This window comes from Leptopilina boulardi, unplaced genomic scaffold (genome assembly GCF_019393585.1).
Source record: "Leptopilina boulardi isolate dan_hultmark-lab unplaced genomic scaffold, ZJU_Lbou_2.1 LbouV2_121, whole genome shotgun sequence".
Classification (NCBI taxonomy): Eukaryota; Metazoa; Arthropoda; class Insecta; order Hymenoptera; family Figitidae; genus Leptopilina; species Leptopilina boulardi.
This window is the reverse complement of record NW_026137665.1, coordinates 4,173,242-4,191,028: the sequence shown is the minus strand read 5'-3', so window position 1 is coordinate 4,191,028 and position 17,787 is coordinate 4,173,242. Positions and strand designations below refer to the sequence as shown.

At 25.2% G+C, this 17,787-nt stretch overlaps 1 protein-coding gene across 4 annotated transcripts in view; it reads right to left on the bottom strand.

Moving 5' to 3' along the window:
• The window catches only part of LOC127285439 (basement membrane-specific heparan sulfate proteoglycan core protein-like), a 389,597-nt gene extending 376,957 nt beyond the window's left edge, over positions 1 to 12,640 (bottom strand). For all 4 annotated transcript variants that reach the window (XM_051311444.1, XM_051311455.1, XM_051311463.1 and 1 more), the window contains exon 1: positions 11,439 to 12,640. The gene's annotated coding sequence lies outside the window, so the exon portion shown is untranslated. The remainder of the gene's footprint in view (positions 1 to 11,438) is intronic.
• Between the last annotated feature and the right edge of the window lie 5,147 nt (positions 12,641 to 17,787).

Genomic DNA, 17,787 nt, shown 5'->3' with positions numbered 1-17,787 from the left:
TCGGTTTAAAAAGCTGTTCCACTGTGCAGTACTGAGTACAAAGACCTTAAAAGGCGAAAAACGCAACCTTACAGATCAATTAACAATCAAAGAGTGTCGTCAGAACCATAATCACTAGCACGCGACAGATTTAAATAAATTTCAACGCCATTCCTTCCCTTACGTCTAGCCCAGTGACGTTCCCGAAAATATTAATTACACGCATTTGAATATATTATTATATTTTAAGACATTCGTTAATAAAATATCAAGATCAATGTAACAAACAAAATTTACTTTCAAAACATATATAGTTTATTCCATTTTTATACGAAACTTAGCTCCAACAGTTCTCGCTTCATACTGTGATGTAATATATTTATGACAATTTGTAAATATGACATTTGGAAAAGTGGAAAAATGATTCAAAATAGCGTGAAGCAGTTTATATGACTATTCTTCCCTTTATATCGATATATAATCTCTCCCTTATAAACGAAATCAACAAAATCCTCGAGTCATTTTTATTCTATCTTATTTTTCAATAAGGGATAAATGTCCAAAGGAATATAATTCAATTTCATTCTCTTAAAATTATTCAGTTGAGACAAGGAATTTTACTGGGATAAAAGAAAAATGAAGAATTCATATACATATATATATATATATATATCTTGGCAAACATCGCATGTCAAGTCACGCTCTCAAACGTTTCTACGATTGAATAAATAAAGTATTGTGTGCGAGTTGCCTTTCTCTCTCTCTCTCTCTCACTCACTCTTGTACTAAAATACGAAAAATAAAGTGGGGTAACACCAAACCTAGCGTATAACATTTATATATGCTATCTAAAATTCAGGGGTTCGAAATACACATTTTTCCGCTAAACCACAATATCCCCCATCATACACATACACACACGTATATATATATATAGATATAGATATCAGTCAGATAAAGAGCACCGATTATTTTATAGTCCTTATTAGATTTTAGATGTGATATAAAGCTGATCTGAAAACCACCAACCGAGGAGAGTGTCTCCATTTAGAGAAAATATGTGCGACGTGAGCGACATAAAAGACGATGCGACATACAGTATAGAGAAGCCATAATAATATAGAAGGAAGAAAAAAAAACCTGAGGGATCAGTGCCAGAGGAAAGAAAGAGAAATTTAGGTTATTGGTGATGGATGGAGAAGAAAGAAAATTTATGAATCAGGCGTTCAGCTATATTAAACGGATGGAAAAGATTTTCCGCGCAAAGAACTTCTTCTTCATGCTACACTTCTCTTATTACGAACTCATCGCAAAATTTCATTTTTGTTCTATATACATACCGGAAAACCATTTTTTCGATTTTTTTTTTCAATTTGAGAATTAATTTTTTGTTTATTTTAGTTTTTTCATTCATTTAGTGAAAATTATCATGAAAAATTGAATAATTTCTTACAACAATAACAATAATAAAATAATTTTTTTTTAATAAACAAGTCTTTTTACAATTTTATCTTTTGACATTTATTTAGGATGGACAATTTATATTTATTTCAGCTTTATAATGTGAAACTATTCAATACATTAAAGTTGCATTAATAATATTTAAATTTAAGAATCTTTGCAGTTGAAAAATTTACATGAATTATAAGTAACTTAATTAATATTAACTTAATTTTTACATCACAGCATTATTTCCGAATGTGATAAATGTTAATAATCTTTTTGTAATTAAAAAACAAAGTTAAATCAAGAAAACGAAATTATTTATGCTGCAAACCAGGCATTTTCACTGGACGAATAGTTAATCCGGAATGGGTTTATTCTAATTTTCATTTAAAACAGCTTGCACTGCACTACTCATATTTTGTTCTGACCAATTTTGTCTCCTAGATTTCTTTTTATATTTCCTAAACATTTTTAGTCTAATCTAATTAATCTACTTTATTAATTACACAGGTCTACAAATTTCAGACCCAGATACCGAAATAGTCATATTTCCGATGTATTTGTCACGTTGAATCCAAAAATGACAACGAAATTGTTCCATCACGTCAGCGTTTTGAGATATTCTAACCCGAAAGCGTGAAAAATGCCGTTTTTGGCAATATTAGACACTCTATAAAATCTTCAAAAATTTTTTTTATATAATTGGTCCAAATTTTAATTGAAAGTACTATATTTCCTCTGTCAAAACTTTCTAGGCTCGATACGATTTTTTTTCTCTAAGATACGGCCTTTTGAATTTTACGTTACATGAACTAATATCCCTTTAAAAACGAAAAATAAATTGCAAAGTACTTCCCAGGTGAAACGATTCTACGGAAATCACTCCACGGAAATTCCATACGGAATTCCGCAAAATTTTGGAAGTATTCCTTTTGTAATTGTGCGAATTTTTTTTGGAAGAATTCCATACAGAATTGCACAAAATTTTCAATAAAATTACACAACTTTATTTTTTGCTGATTTTTTGTGATTTTAAAATAACTGCTGCTACTATAACGAAAACTAGTCGACGATGATGTTCCTGGTGGATATAATATAGAATTTATGATAGATTAATTAATATCTAGTCGAACTTATTTGAGAGGTCAATAAAACGTTTTCCAAATTTTTTTATTTTTTTTTATTTATTCAATTAGATTTCAGATTTATTTAATGTGTTTGCAATTTTAATTTTAATATATTACATTCTTTTCACCATAAAAGCTGATTCTTATTATTTACCAAAAATTGCTGAGAAATTGAACTTTCTTTTAAAACTAAATCACTCGTTATAGTAACAGCTAAAACTAATTTAAAAAATTGTTATTTTATTTGATATAATTATATGGAAGTTTGATTCTATACTTTTGAGCATGCATTTAGAGGTCATTTTTCTCGTTAAAAGTGTTCGGTTGACACCTTGATTCCTATACATCAGATCATAACGTAAATTTTATTTTATACACTGTAAAAAGACTAGTAGATTTTACTACTTGTTAACAACCTTGCGTTATTCAATACGTCCTCAACGAAATTTAAAAATTTGTATTGACTACCAAAAAGTAGATAAAAAAACTAAGAATATAGTTGGTCCGATGAGATTTTGTAGTTGCTTTAATTTTTGTAGTTGACTCAATTACATTTTTAAGTCAGATCAATACTAGGTAATTATTAACTCTATAAAAAATAGTTAAATTGACTACTCGCACTTTTAACCAAATTTTTGGTTAAAAAAATTTTTAACCAAAAAATTAGTTACTTTTACTATTTTTCAGTCAACTAACTAACGGTAGTTGAATTTCTCGACTAATTTTTTTCAATGTATCCACCAGCAGTTATTTTAAAATTACAAAAAAATCAGTAAACAATACACTCAATAAAAAAACTAGTAGATTTGACTACTTTTTAACTACCCTGCATAGTTCAATAGGTCCTTAACTGAATTTAAAAAGTTGTATGGACTGTTAAAAAGTAGTTAAAAGAACTAAGAATTTAGTTGGGTCAAGGAGATTTTGTAATTGTTCTAATTTTTAAAGTTGATTTAACTACTTTTGTTAAGTACAATTAACTACTAATTCTTAACTCCATAAAAAATAGTTAAATTGACTACACGCACATAGTTAAAATAACCAAAAATGTAGTTACTTTTACTACTTTCAAGTCAGTTAACTAAAGGTAGTTGAGGATTTCGGCTAAATTTTTTTCAGTGTACAGTTGTGAAATTCTAACAAAAATTTTGTGCAATTCTATACAGAGATTATGTGTGTAATTCTTATAAAAAATTCGCAAAATTACAAAAGAACTTCTTTCAAAAATTTTGCGGAAATTTTTGCGGAATTCCGTATATAATTTTTACGGAATTTCTGTGGAGTAGTTTCCGTAGAATCGTTTCACCTGGGTTATAGCACTGAAACTTGTTCCTTGGGGGTTTTTGGAGTCGCTAATTACAAATCCGATGTGTCAGATTTCGAAAATCTGACATTGGATGAGTATCAGCGTCCCCAAAAACCCCCGAGTAATAAGTTTCAGGCAAATCTAGTGAATTTTCTAAAAAAGAGTCCGCCATGTTGTATTTTGAAAATCTGACATCGGATTTGTAATCAGCAGCCCCAAAAACCCCCAAGGAACAAGTTTTAGTGCTATAAGTTCTTTGCAATTTGTTTTTCATTTTTAAAGGGATTTTAGTTCATGCAACGTAAAATTCAAATGGCTGTATCTTAGAGAATAAAAATCGGATCGGATCGGGCCTAGAAAATTTTGAAAGAGGAAATATAGTCGAAATTTTTAAATATTAATTTTCATAAATTTATTTTACAAAAACACAAATTTTATTGAAAAAGGTATTTAATATTATTCATATTTTCAGAATTAAAACAAATATTTACAAAAAGTATAAAAATTTACGTAGGTATTAACTGTCTCATCTTGCCCAATATGCTCATACCGCTCTACCCTATTTTAGTTTAATTTATTTATCATTTATTGATTTATTTAAATCTTTTTTTTTCTTGTATGCTGTTAATTCCGCTTTGACGTTGAAAATAGTTTTTATTATTTTTTAAAATTGATAACGCAGGATAACCATAGGAATAGAAAACTTTTATTTTTATTTATCAACCCCACATAACCTGGGCATGCGAAAGCCAATGTATCTGTATGCAGATTTTTCAAAACTCACTATGTAAAAAAATGCCAACTATGTAAAAATAAGATTAATCTCTCTGAGATGTTACTTATTTAGAAATGCATATTTTTTTCATTATTAATCTTTAAACTGCCGGCAAAATGCAACAAAAATTATCATAGAAAATTTTCAAAAATTTTAATATTTAATTAAAAAAAAAACATTGCTGCTAACGTTTAAGCCTTCCGTTAGTCTCAAGGTTATAAAAAAAATTGAACAAATAACTTAATTTCTACTATTTTTATCTAAGTTCATTGACTTCACTTGTGTTGTGTTTATATAATGTGAGAGTTGTCACCATCATATTTCAGTTTTATTTGCTCACACAAAAATAATCATGTCAGTGTTTTGTTATCAGAATTTTAATTTTTTGACAAATTTATCTGTTACCAATGGGACTAATTATTTATTTATAAATTAATAAGATATACATAAATTATAAAAAAAATTATTTTTTTTAATTTATTTGAAATATTAAAAATTTTACGTTCTGTAACGATGATGAAGAACGTCATTATATGATCAACGATTAGAAAAAAAATATTTTTGAAACAGAAAACAAAATTTTTTTATCTAAAAAAATATTTCTTCTAAAAATTGTTGAATGTAAACGTTGTGAACTTGAGCATCGTAGTTCAGTACATAATTTCGACGCCTCCCGTCCATATAATCGTAACTCAAATGTCAGAACTATATAATCGTAACTCGGAGCTCAGTTCAATATGAATGTAGTTAATTTTCAGAAGAATAAAATCGTATCTCAACGATCAATTCTATATAATCGTATCTCAAAACTCAACGTAATTATTATAATTATTATTTGAGCTTTCGTAAAATAAAAATAAATTAATAATCTTATCTTCTAATAAATCTGTAAAAAAGATATTAAAAGTTAATTTTTATTTAAAGTACACAAAATTTTTTAAAATAAATATTCTTGTTTATAACTAAATATACTGGTGAAAATCGATGTTTCAGAATCCATTTGAAAAGATAATTTTTTTTAATAAAATTAGTGCATTGCAGAATTCTTTCGAAGCATTAAATTTAAATAATTATTTTATTTTATATCTTTTATAAACAAAAAATCATTTTTATAATGATAATGATAAAAAGATTTCACTGAAAAGAGTATAATAATAATTATTATTATTATAGGGTCATTCCATTATATTTCATCTGAAGTCGTTGCGGCTTATTTTTAGAAAAATCTGATAATTTGTAATAATGATATTTAATATCCGTACAATTCATTTTTGGCAAATTTTTTATAAAATTATTTGTATTTGCTTTGGAATTTTAATTTTTAAGTTGAGGTGCACGGAAAAAAGGTTATTTTGACAGCTTTGGAAATTTAATCAAAAAACACAAAAATAATTTAGATAGAATAAATTTTTTGTTTGATATATATTCAAAATAGTCCAATTTACTTATATTAATTGATTTCTATGTTAAAAAGGACAAAATATTATATGAAAATTGATTTTTAAACTTGCCTGTCAAATGCCAAAATTCACCATATTTTTATTACATTTTTCTAGAAAGTTAATAAATATTTAAAAAATTATTACAGCTTAATATTAAGTACTTTCAATGTACTTTCATATGATGCGCTGACTTTTTAATATTATGTAGTAGAAATAGGAAAAATTTTACTTTGAATGTTGAACTTTCCAGGATTTTCGGTGATTTTGAACACTTGTATCTCCTCAGGTGCAAAATAAAAAAATACAATTTTTGTCTTAATATTTAAGTTAGACCTTGTTTTCCATTCTGTCAAATTTTGGCGATGGATTTCGAGCTATTTTATGGTTTTATTCATTTTTGAAAATCAGCTTCGAAAAACGAAATTGAAGGTTAAAATGCAAGTGGTTCTGCGATGACTGAAGTTGGCTTGAAACTCTTATGAATGACATTTAAAATTAAATAATTACTTCAAAATAAATTTTATTTAAAAAATTTATTGGGAGTTAATTGTGAGGAGCAATTAATAGTAATTGTCATATATTAAATACTAAAGTATAACTCCCAATAAATTTTTTAAATAAAATTTACTTTGAAGTAATTATTTAATTTTAAATGTCATTCATAAGAGTTTCCAATGATGTAAAAAATAATAAAAATCAAAATTTTATTTACTAAGCAATTTTTAATATTATATTTTCTTTAATGATTTAAATAAATCTTATAAATAATATTTTTAAAGAATTATTATGAATTTTAATGTTCAAATCTTATTTGCAAACTTAAATTTGAATTTAATCAAATACATCGATATCAAGACAGCCAACTTCAGTCATCGCAGAACCACTTGCATTTTAACCTTCAATTTCGTTTTTCGAAGCTGATTTTCAAAAATGAATAAAACCATAAAATAGCTCGAAATCCATCGCCAAAATTTGACAGAATGGAAAACAAGGTCTAACTTAAATATTAAGACAAAAATTGTATTTTTTTATTTTGCACCTGAGGAGATACAAGTGTTCAAAATCACCGAAAATCCTGGAAAGTTCAACATTCAAAGTAAAATTTTTCCTATTTCTACTACATAATATTAAAAAGTCAGCGCATCATATGAAAGTACATTGAAAGTACTTAATATTAAGCTGTAATAATTTTTTAAATATTTATTAACTTTCTAGAAAAATGTAATAAAAATATGGTGAATTTTGGCATTTGACAGGCAAGTTTAAAAATCAATTTTCATATAATATTTTGTCCTTTTTAACATAGAAATCAATTAATATAAGTAAATTGGACTATTTTGAATATATATCAAACAAAAAATTTATTCTATCTAAATTATTTTTGTGTTTTTTGATTAAATTTCCAAAGCTGTCAAAATAACCTTTTTTCCGTGCACCTCAACTTAAAAATTAAAATTCCAAAGCAAATACAAATAATTTTATAAAAAATTTGCCAAAAATGAATTGTACGGATATTAAATATCATTATTACAAATTATCAGATTTTTCCAAAAATAGGCCGCAACGACTTCAGATGAAATATAATGGAATGACCCTATAATATAATATAATAATTATAATAATTACGTTGAGTTTTGAGATACAATTATATAGAATTGATCGTTGAGATACAATTTTATTCTTCTGAAAATTAACTACGTTCATATTGAACTGAGCTCCGAGTTACGATTATATAGTTCTGACATTTGTGTTACGATTATATGGACGGTAGGCGTCGATTTGTAAAAATTTTATTTTTTAATTTATATTTCTTCTTTTTGTTAAATAAATCTGATTATGATAAACAAAAATCAAGGCATCAAAAAGTTACAAAAGTTAATTAAAATATTTATCACTCATCTTCCAATAATTGATTATAATAAAATATTTAAATTACCGTATACTATATCAACAATAGAAAAAAAAAAATATTAATCAACGATAAAAATTTTTGAGTTTCAATTTTTTTTTGTTTTCGATTTTGTAATTCATTTAAACGAGAATGATACACTCGAAATTCAATACTCGCCTCATGCGAAATGCAGTAGAAGCAATTTTGAATATTGATTTTTCGCACTATAAATTTCTGCAATTTTTCCGAATCATGAGCCTGTAAAGCGTGTAAATTTCAATTTAATTCTCTGTTTTCAACTGATGGAAATTCGTTCTCCTCTTTCTTTCTCTCTCACACACACTCTCTTTCTCTAATCTAATATGTAGATTCCAAAAATTCAAACCAGAAATAATAAAAACAATCGAATTATTTTTATTTTATTATCATTATTATTTTTCAAAATCTAAATCGAGAACAATCTTTTAAATATTTGACATATTAATTGAATAATTTTTTCCCAATGTTAATTAAATTCATTCCAATAAAAAGAAATAATCGACTAATTTACACCATGGCACTTTTTTTTCCAAAACAATGATTTGTTTTATTTAACTGTTATTATTTTAACATTTTTAATTGTTATTAATTAATTAACATTTAATTGTTTTTCTTTCAAATGACATTTTATATTATTGTTGATATTTGATTAAATAGTTATTAAAAATTATTGCAAACGATTATTCCAACGAAAAATATACGCAATTGAAAAAAGAAAAATTTTATTATTATTATTATTTTTATTAATAATAATAATAATAATAATAATGATAATAATAATAATAATAATAATTTTTTTTTCAATTGCGTATATTTTTCGTTATTATTATTATTATTATTATTATTATTATTATTATTGTTATTATTATTATTATTATTATTATTAATAATAAAAATAATAATAATAAAGAGATAATTCTGTATATAAATATGAAATGAAATTGCTTACAAGACAACATCTTTAGAGAAAGACAAAAGTATTAAAAAATAGAAAAATAAAAGATTTGTTTTATAAGCATAAAGGGCATTTGAAGATATATATACGTAATAATCAAGAAAGCAATTTTTACTTCATTTTTACTATTAAGTACAAGTATGAAAAGATGAAATAGGATCCGAAATGGAGAATTTAATTTTGAATTTTATTTTTACGCATCAAAAATAAAAGGCTTTGTTATAATATTAAATTCAAAAGAGAAATTGCGAAAATAATTTTTATGGAATACAACTTTAATGCGTATTTTACTCTATAATAGGTGGTTGTTGTTGTTTTTTTTTTTTATTAATATGGAGAGTATTAAAAAACATTCAGATATTTTAATTTTTTGTCAGACCGTAATTTTTTCATATTAAAAATAAAAAAAAAACAATTTGATCAAATATTTTTATGGAACTTTTTTAACAAGTTTAAAATAGGAAAAAAAAAATTGTTTTTTCTTTTTCTACAATTTTTTATCAACAAAATTTTCAAATTAAAATACACTGAGAAAAATGTTTAGTCAGAGCAACCAAAATTTGGTTGGGCCAACAAAAAAATTTTCTTGGTATTTAAGCAACCAAACTATTTGTTTGAGCCAACCAAAAATTTGGTTGAGTGTTTTTTAATGGCATAACAAAAATGTTTGGTTAGCTCAACCAAATTTTTTTTGTTAGGTCAACAAAAATGTTTGGTTAGCTCAACCAAATTTTTTTTGTTAGGTCAACAAAAATGTTTGGTTGATCAAACAAACAGTTTTTTTTTTTTTTTTTTTTTTTAAAGCTACGAGCTGAGAGCGAATCAAATTATTTGGTTGTCGCAACCAAATTTTGGTTAGGACAACAAACGATCATTTGGTATTTTAGACCAAACTATTTTGTTTGTATTAACCAAATTATTTTGTTGTCGTAACTAAATTTTGGTTGGAATTTAAAAATGTTCAACCAAATAATTTGGTTGGCCTAAACAAATATTTGGATGACCTAAAAAAATATTTGGTTGGCCTAAACAAATATTTGGATGAGATAACTCTACGACTTTGTTTCAGTTAACCAAAATTTGGTTACAAGAACCAAAATTGCCTAACCAAACAATTTTGTTGCAAACACTAAATTCTTTTTCTCAGTGTATGTTTAAATTTTTAACTTTCAAAATCAAATATTTATTAACGAGATGCACTAATGGTGAATATATACAATGACAAAAAGGGTACTTTCTAAATTTTAATTAACGAGAATTCGTTCACTAATTCAAATTAGTAGAAATTTTTACTAATTTTTATTAAAGTATTACTGTATATTTGATTTAGTAATATTTTTTTTTAGTAAAGTACTAGTGAAAACTGACTGAAAATTAGTAGAGATTTTCACTAATTTAAATTTAGAGAATAATACTAAATATTAATTAAAATTAATTATTAAAACTGCTGTTCAAAAATTATTTATTAATTAATTTATTTAATTAATTATTAAAATTAGGTATTAAAGTTAATTATTAGTTTAAAATTATTTATTTATTAATTTATTTATTTATTAAAATTAGGTATTGAAATTAATTATTAATTAGTTATTAAAGTCAGTTATTAAAATTGCTTTTTAAAATTATTTAATTATTAATTTATTTATTTAATTAATTATTGAAAGTAGGTATTGAAATTAGTTATTAAAATTAGATATTAAAATTGATTATTAAAATTATTTATTAAAATAAGTTATTAAAATCAATGTATATTCATACTTTGAAAAAATAGAAGCAAACGTACTGGAAATTTTTATGCAATCAAGAACAAAAAAAAATGTTAATCAATGATATGAGAATATGAATATACTATATTTCTTAATTTATTGAATGTAAATTATAAATAGATTCCAATAACCCTCTAAATAGATCTGATAACAGTTTCTATGATTTATATATTCAGATTTTGAGAATAATTATTTCCTTCATTAAAATTGAATAAAATTGCAGTAAATTTGCATGTTTCAAGAATAGCTAAATTCTCTTATCAAGTAAATACAAATAAATGTATATTCCCCAGTTAGAAATATGTTTCACTTTATGTTTACCCATATTCAGAACCGTGAATCGAAGGTCGGACCCGCCCCTTTTTACTCAACATGCAAAAATTTTCTCAACTATATACAAAATAATTATATAATAAATAAGAAATATATTCGAAAACTCATTAAAAAAGAAAAAAAAAATTCTTTCCCCTATTTTTTTAAAGAAATATTTAGTTCTGCCTTACGGACGGAAAAACATACGTAAGTGACGATTATATATACGTTTTTCCACTTTGTGGCAGAGTTGATACAAAACAAAAAAAAAAGATATATATAATTTTTCCGTAAATAAATATTTCTATTAAGAGAAAAAGAGTGTTAATTTTTTCTTTATTTTCGAATCAATATTCTTGACATTATTATTCAATGAAAAATATGTAATTATAAAAATTACCCTTGCAAAGTACGTCTTTTTCCAGTTGAGTTAAGGCGTCCTCACGAGAAAGGGGGAAAAAAAGAAGAAGAAGAAGAAGAAAGAAGTTTGGAATGAAGGTGGGAAATGGAAGACACGATAGGGAAGAAAAGGATTGTTCTTTGCGAGGTTGAAGGAACTTAAAAGGAGCAACTCCTTGGAAACACTTGAATTCCTATGTAGGACTACTTGCGCGCTCCACCCATAGAACTTTAATTTAACACTACTCCAATTCACAATTCTAAAACCGATTGATTGTCGATTGTTCTCACTGCACCTGAGGAGAGTAAACCACTTTTCTAATTGCAATCCATTTGATTTACAATGAAACAACAACTTCTTCCTCAATTAAATTTCATTACGTTAATTTCTTTTTTTTTTATTCAATTTTATATATCTATATAATAATTAGCCCAATTTTTGTGGGAAAAAATTCAATTTAAAAACAAAATGACAATAAGTCAAGTAAACTTGATAATTTATATTCAACTCGTTGTGTGCGATAACGAGAATTTGATTAATTGATTTTTCCATCTGCGTTCATTCGCTCGACCCATTGGCGGTCACAGCTTTACTTGTTTTGTATAATTATTTCGAATTTAGCATTAATCCCAACAGCTTCCTTTTCAAGAAAAATTGTTTTTTATTTTTCCAAAATATTACCACTTCCACATTATTTGTATTTGAAACACTTTTTTGATCCTTTTATAAAAACACTTTTGATTTCTTTTTTTTAAAAACTTAACTTTCACTCACTATACACTATCATCAATCCTAAAGCACAAATCTCGTTCCAGGACACTTTTTCTTCGGCGACATTGACCTTTATCACTTTCATAAAGTTTCACATGATCCAATAAACACTTTCCTATTTTGTTTTCCATTTTTGCATTTTTTTTTTTCCTTTAAAAACTTAATTTTTCTGTATAAAATATAATTCGCAAAATCTTGATCGATATACTTCCAGTTTTTAATAGAAGAAAATTTGAATTTTTTTCTTTATAAACATTATAATTTTTTTTTTTTTTACAATTTTTATAGTAACTTTTTCCCCCGAGTATAATGTATTTTTTTTTTAAATTTTTTTGCAAGGAGAAAAATTCTTTCTTTTTCGGAAAAAATTGAATTCACCAATTGTATAACGCGCGCGAAACCACCACGGGTGATGCTGAGCTCGAACTGGAGCCTCTGCTGTGGCGCTAGTGTCGCAAGGGGGAAACCAAGAACAACCCCCTCCATCCCTTGCATTTCCACCCCAATCACCACCGCCACCGCTCCTCTCAAACCTCAGCCATCACCCAGCAACGGGTTTTTAAACCACTTCGCTCCTTCACCCCCTTTCTATGGTTTATATCTTACTGCACGACAAGGTGCGAAATTGATCAACATAAACACTTTTTTTTTTTTTTTTTTTTGCCACCCCTTATTTATATCCACTATCGTTGAGGAAAGATGAATTTTTCTTTTTTTTTTAAAAAAAAGAAACGATTTGCAACCGAAAAAAGAATAACTAACCGCGCTTCTTTATTATGTTTTATTAATAAAAGGGGTGCATAGATTATTCCATAATGTGAATTATTTAGAAATACGAAGCTGAAGTACGCAACGTTTATGATAAACGATTTTTAATGAAATAATTTTTAAAAATTAAAAAATTCTAATTAATCCTAATTTTTTGCCTAAAAAATATTTCTTGTAGTTTTCATTAATCAACAATTTATAAAAAAAAAAATTTTTTTAGGCAAAAAATCATAGAATTTTTCATTTTAAAAAATTATTTCTTTAGAAATCGTTTATCATAAACGTTGCGTACTTCAGCTTCGTTTAGAAATTTCATTTTATACACTGAAAAAAAATTTATTTGATTCAAATACTTCAAAATTATTTGAAAAATATTTAATTGGTTCAAATACTTTATATTTGGATCAAAAAAAATATGTATTTTGATTCAAATAACTTGAATTATTTGAAATCGCATTTATTTGAACCAAATACATCGTATTTGGTTCAATTAAATAATTAATTGAATTGAATAAATGAATTTATTTAATACAAATAATGAGTTACTTGAAACTATTCATTTATTTATTTCACTCAAATATTTCGTTTATTTGATACAAATAAAAAGTATTTGACACAATAAATTTATGTAATTGATTGAAAATAAACTGAATTATTTAATACAAATAATTCGTTATTTAATCCTCATACACTATTTTATCAAGATAAATAAAAAAATATTTCAATCAATTAAATATTTATTTGAAACGATAATAATGATTTACTTGAAACAATTAATTTATTTATTTCACTCAAATATTTCGTTTATTTCAGGCCTCGGATCGACTTAAAGGCACAAAAAAAGTCGTTTTAGTCGATTTATATTCCAAAAAAAGTCATTTTTTTTTATTTTAACAAAAATATTTTACAGATTTAAAAAAAAAATTTTTTTTAAATAATAATACTTTTGGAAGGGTTTAAAGTTGAAAGTTATAGAAATAATTGAATTTTAAAAGATTTTGTTAATTTTCAGACAATAATTAAATTTTACAAAACTAAAAATAATTTATCAAATAATTTCAGACATTTTTTAAATGTAATTGAATTTTTAAAGATTTACAATTGAGATTTTTAAAATTAATTGAACTTCAAGTGATTTTTAATTAACAATTTTTGAAGATTTCATTAAAAAATTTATTAGAAATTGCGGACAAAAATACAATAATTTGACAACCATTTTTAATTGAAAAATGGTTTCAGATAGTTGAATTTTCAAAGAATATTATAAAAATAGTTTTAAAAAATTGAATTTCCTTAGAGTTCTAATTGAAATTGTTAAATTTTAAAAAAAATTTCGATGGAAAATTTTAGAAATAATTAAATTTTAGAAGTTTTTAAATTCAAATTTTTGAAAATAATTGAATTCTAATTGAAATTTTGGATAATAATTCAATTTTAGTTGATTTTTGATTGAAAATTTGATAATAATTAATTTTGCATTAAAATTTTTGTGAATAATTGAATTTTAGTTGATTTTGAATTGAAAATTTTGAAAATAATTGAATTTTCTTTGATTTTAAATTGAAATTTTGGGAAATAATTGAATTTTAGTTGATTTTGAATTTAAATTTTTAAAAATAATTGAATTTGAATTGAAATTTTGGATAATTATTGAATTGAAATTTTTGGGTAATAATTGAATTTTAATTGATTTTGAATTAAAATTTTGGGTAATAATTAAATTTTAATTGATTTTGAATAGAAATTTTGGGTTATTTGAAACGATAATAATGATTTACTTGAAACAATTAATTAATTTATTTCACTCAAATATTTCATTTTTTTCATACAAATAAAAAGTATTTTATAGAATAACTTTATTAATTTTAATTAATTAAATTATTTAATATAAATAATGTGTTATTTAATGTTAATACACTATTTTATTAAAGGAAAATAAAATATTTTGATCTATTAAATATTTAAGTGTAATGATAATAATGACTTATTTGATACTATTCATTTATTTATATATATTATTTAATATTCTCCAAAAGTCAAATATTTTTTCATCAACAAAAAAATTAATGTTTACAATGATTCAGAACAACGAAGAACGCGTTTTTAATAAAAATATATTTACCCTTTTTTTGAAAATTCACCTGGGATGATTCATGATAATAATCATGAAGCATATACATAATTAATTATATTTAATAAATTCCATTTAATTGGAAAATATAAGTTAATATCTTAATTTTAACTAAATGATGTTAAGCACTTTTCTGAGTTGGATTCTTTTGCAAATATTTAAATCACATCAAGAAGTTAACATTCGTTTTCACGTAGCGTGTGTAGCATTATTGAACTGATCAATAATAATAACAATAGTAATAATAATTTTAAGCAATAATTTTCTCAACATCAAAAAAAAAAAACAAATCTCTAAATCATTCGAAAATTTATCTAGGTATACACTGAAAAAAGAGTTTGGTATTGACAACCAAACGTTTGGTTGGTATTTAAGCAACCAAAAGTTTTTTGTTGAATCAACAAAATTTTAATTGTCTCAATCAAAATTTGTTTGACACAACCAAAATTAGAAAAAAATGTATTTTTGTTGTCCTAACTAAAGTTTGATTGGGACAACCAAAATTTTGTTGATTCAATAAAAAAAAATTGGTTGCTTAAATACCAGGGACTGTCTCGGACACGAAATGTTGTTGAATTTTAAGAAAGTGTCCGTGTAGTGTCGCGACTCGACACGTTTGAAAACAATTAAAAGTATCGTGGCGAGACCCGACACTTTTCAAACTTTTCAAACGTATCGTGGCAAGACCCGACACAGTTAAGAAATTCATAATTGTATCGTGGCGAAGCACGATACGTTTAGAAATTTGTAATCGTATCGTGGCAGGACTGGACACGTTTACGAATTTCCAAAAGTATCGTGGCGCGACTAGACACATTAACAATTTGAGAATCGTATCGTATCATGACTTGCCACGACACGATAATTCTGCATAAATATGTCGTGTCGCATGAAAAAAAATTGTTCAATTAATTTAAACTTATCTATTATGTATTATCTGTTATAATATAGTATATATGGAATAATAATAATACTAATAATAATATGCATACAAAATAATATACAATAATATATAATTTTTATATTATATTATATTATATTATATTATATTATATTATATTATATTATATTATATTATATTATATTATATTATATTATATTATATTATATTATATTATATTATATTATATTATATTATATTATATTATATTATATTATATTATATTATATTATATTATATTATATTATATTATATTATATTATATTATATTATATTATATTATATTATATTATATTATATTATATTATATTATATTATTTCCACGAATTTCTGTTTTCATCTTATACTGTTTATTTTCATGTATTTCTTTTTGTATTATCAACAACTTATTGTCTAGTATGTAAACAAACCACACTTAAAATTAAAAATTATTTTTGTTCAATAAAAGTAATAGATTAATTTAATTTATTAACGTTTTAATATTATTATGATTTAAAGAATTGAAAAAAATGTAAGACTTGATTACGAATTCAATATCAGTTTTTTAAAATTCAAAATGGCGGATCCAATATACCGAATCAAAATAACTAAAAATGGGCAAATTCGTCTAAACCATGTTACCCAGGGGTTTTCGGGGTCGCTGATTACGAATCTGACATCAGTTTTTTAAAATTCAAAATGGCGGATCCAATATGGCGGACGACAAAATAAAAAATTAATCGGATTGGATTGAAACCGGTTACTGAGGAGTTTTCAGGGTCGCTGATTACAAATGTAAGACCAGTTTTTTAGGGTTTCGTGGCCCATGGCCGAAAGCCTTCACAGAAAATTAAAAGGCATTAAAATAAGCTGCAACGCTTATTATTTTAATCTAATTTTGCTTATTTTAATACCAAAATGGATTAAAATAAGCAAAATTGGATTAAAATAATAAGCGTTGCAGCTTATTTTAATGCCTTTTAATTTTCTGTGTTATAGTTTCACTTTGGCGTCCGTCTGTCCGTAGTATATTTTGGGGCACCACAGATCCCAAATTCAAATTTTGGGCAAACATAGCTTCCAAATTCGAATTTTGGGGCACCACAGATCCCAAATTCAAATTTTGGGGCACCAGAGCTCCCAAATTCAAATGTTGGGGCCCACAGATCCCAAATCTCCATTTACTGAATGGACATTTTCCCGAATGGACATTACATGAATGGACATTACATGTCCCATTAGTTAACATGCCCCTATAATTGACATGTCCCAGTAGTTGACCTGTCTCAGTAATTGACATGTCCCAATAGTTGACATGTCCCAATAGTTGACATGTCCATATAGTTGACATGTCCATATAGTTGACATGTCCCTATAGTTGACATGTCCCAGTAGTTGACATTAAAATTTAAAGCGCCACGAAACCCTAGATGTAGGCGCAATTGCGCCTAGTTCTTTTCCTATTTTTAATATTCAAAATGGCGGATCTAATATGCTGAACAATTTTTTAAAAAGGATCGGATCTTTTGAAACTTGTTACTCGAGCGTTTTTTGGGACATTTTGAATTTTGAAAAACTTTTGTCACAATTCGTAATCAATGACCCTGAAAACCCCCGAGTAATAGGTTTTTAATACAATCCGATTAATTTTTTATTTTGTCTTCCGCCATATTGGATCCGCCATTTTGAACTTTGAAAAACTGATGTCAGATTCGTAATCAGCGACCCCGAAAACCCCTGGGTAACATGGTTTAGACGAA